Consider the following 2,500-nt stretch of genomic DNA (forward strand, 5'->3'; position numbering starts at 1 on the left):
GATTTTCATCTCATACGGCTCCTCCCTTTTTATGTGCATAATGAGAATAATACATGGAATCATCAAAAAAGATTGAAATAATTTCATTATGAACCGAACGGGGCTAGTGTTTTTACAAGAAATCTCTAACCAACCTTCCTGTAAAAGATCTTTTCTTAACATCAAGTATCTTGGTACTAAATAAAAATGATAACTCTAACAATTTCTTTGTTCTTAACACCCCTTAATTTCCGGGAATTAGTCACTTCAACAGTCTTCGATGGTTTATACGGGTATCCAAAATACGAACGAGATGGATATTTGTTGTACCAACCATTCTTGTTAATCCCGATTCCGATAAAGAAAAGGTATAATTTATAACAAAGTTTTCGTATTGTTGATTCCTAGGCGTAGTGCTTCTTTCCCTATGCTGCCTATTGGTACTAGTGAAGTAGGGTTGACCTAACCCATAGGTGTAACCTTTCGCTCAATACTAGAATCTAAAATTGAAGCATCTGAGGCTGCATTAATCGGGGATACACGACAGAAGGAATTGTTTTATTTACAAACTTCACCTTCACAATAAGCGTAGATTTATTTCAATAATCTTTTTATTTCTCTCCCAAATAATGTATCTTTCTCCGAAGACTGAAATCGGTAAAGAAAAAAACATCAAATCGCACCATCTCTGTAATAGGTGAATGCCTCTTTTTCTCCTGAAGTTGTCGGAATTATTCGTAATAAGATATTGGCTACAATTGAAAAGGTCTTATCAATAAAATTTCCATTTATCCGAGATCTGGGCATAGGTAGCAATCCATTCTATAATTTCTTTTACTTACCTCTTGTGGGAAAATGATCCCACAAACAAAGAAATTGTACAGTACGAAATAACATAAAAATAAAAAAAAAAATAGATCAATTGATTCGTTCTAATTCATTGATTTAATTTGGTATAAATATTGTAAGTAAAAAGAATAACTATTGGAAAAAGATGGGAGCGCCGTCTTCGCAAGAATGAAATGAATAGATATATATCTTTTTTTAACAGTTTTTCACAAAAAAAAATTATTTTTATCCCCCCCTTGAAGGAAGGGTTTTTCTTTGATGAAAAGTTTTCTATATTTTTTATAGTTAGAATTGACTGTACGTACCTATCAAAAAATCTAATATGAATGACTCACTATTCACTCGGTTTCTGGGCCATAATCATTATGTAGGAGAGATGGCCGAGTGGTTCAAGGCGTAGCATTGGAACTGCTATGTAGGCTTTTGTTTACCGAGGGTTCGAATCCCTCTCTTTCCGTACCTTTCACCTAATTCACCAATCTTATTAACAGCAATGTATCAAAGCAAATAACAATGGATACCATTATTCCAACGGTTAAGTTAGACCTTTCTTTTATTTTGATATAGATTCTTTATTCCTATGTTCCGCAGTACAGAAAATAACATACTGGAAAGAGTAGACAACAGGGAATGAGAATCTCCCTACCGATCCGTGATCCATGAATGGGAGAAAAATCCCCGTATCAAACTCCTTACTTTGATGGGTCTTTTTGCTTAGGCGAAAAGGGAAAAATTGTCCGAACCCTTGTTTTATTGTTTTATTTTAATTAGGTTTAAGTCTGACGAGAATAATATTCTACAACCAGCAATTCATTTATTTTCAAACCGACCCATTGACTATCTATTATTTGATTGACTAATCCTTTATATTGGAATGGTTGAAGGGTCAAATGTTTTGGCAATTCCTCGCGGGGGGATGAATCAAGATAATTTTGAATCAGAGCTCTAGATTTTTGTTCATCCCTCGCTGTAATAATATCGTGGGGTTTGCAGCGATAACTTGGTATATCTACTATACGACCATTAACTAAAATATGTCTATGGTTAACTAATTGGCGGGCTTGGGAATAGTTGAAGCCATACCCAATCGAAAAAGGATGTTATCCAAACGCATTTCAAGTAATTGTAGTAAAACCTGACCTGTTGACCCTTTGGCTTTTCCGGCAATACGAACGTATTTAAGTAATTGTCGTTCTGTAAGACCATAATGAAAACGCAATTTTGTTTTTCTTCTAAACGAATACGATATTGAGATTTTTTACTGGAACGTGATTGGTTTCTAAGATCGCTTCCGGCTTTAGGCCTTTTACTAGTTAGTCCCGGTAAAGCCCCCAGACGGCGTATTTTTTTGAAACGAGGCCCTCTGTAACGCGACATAAAGACTCCTTATTTTATTGAAATTTCATAAATTAAAACTAAACTAAATGATAATAAATAAAGCGAAATCTACTAAAGTATTGTACCACAAAGAATAATTAGATGAATTGTATAAATATCCGGACCTTATTGTATTTGTATATGTCTAAAAAAACTAAAGATTCTTTTCTTGATTTGTTATACCGAGATCGAGCTCCTCTAATTTCTAATTGTAGGTTCCTACGACACAGTAGATCGGTGACTCTTGGAAAAAAGGGGAAAGAAGCCTTTTCAATATTCTTTGATTTCACATTAT

General features: G+C 34.2%; 1 non-coding gene across 1 annotated transcript; it reads left to right on the plus strand.

The window, feature by feature from the left end:
* Positions 1 to 1,198: 1,198 nt before the first annotated feature.
* On the plus strand, positions 1,199 to 1,285 carry TRNAS-GGA (transfer RNA serine (anticodon GGA)). The gene has a single exon. It is a non-coding gene; the product is annotated as a tRNA-Ser (tRNA).
* The last annotated feature ends 1,215 nt before the right edge of the window (positions 1,286 to 2,500 follow it).

Source organism: Corylus avellana, unplaced genomic scaffold (assembly GCF_965113065.1).
Source record: "Corylus avellana unplaced genomic scaffold, dhCorAvel1.hap1.2 HAP1_SCAFFOLD_268, whole genome shotgun sequence".
NCBI classification, from domain to species: domain Eukaryota; kingdom Viridiplantae; phylum Streptophyta; class Magnoliopsida; order Fagales; family Betulaceae; genus Corylus; species Corylus avellana.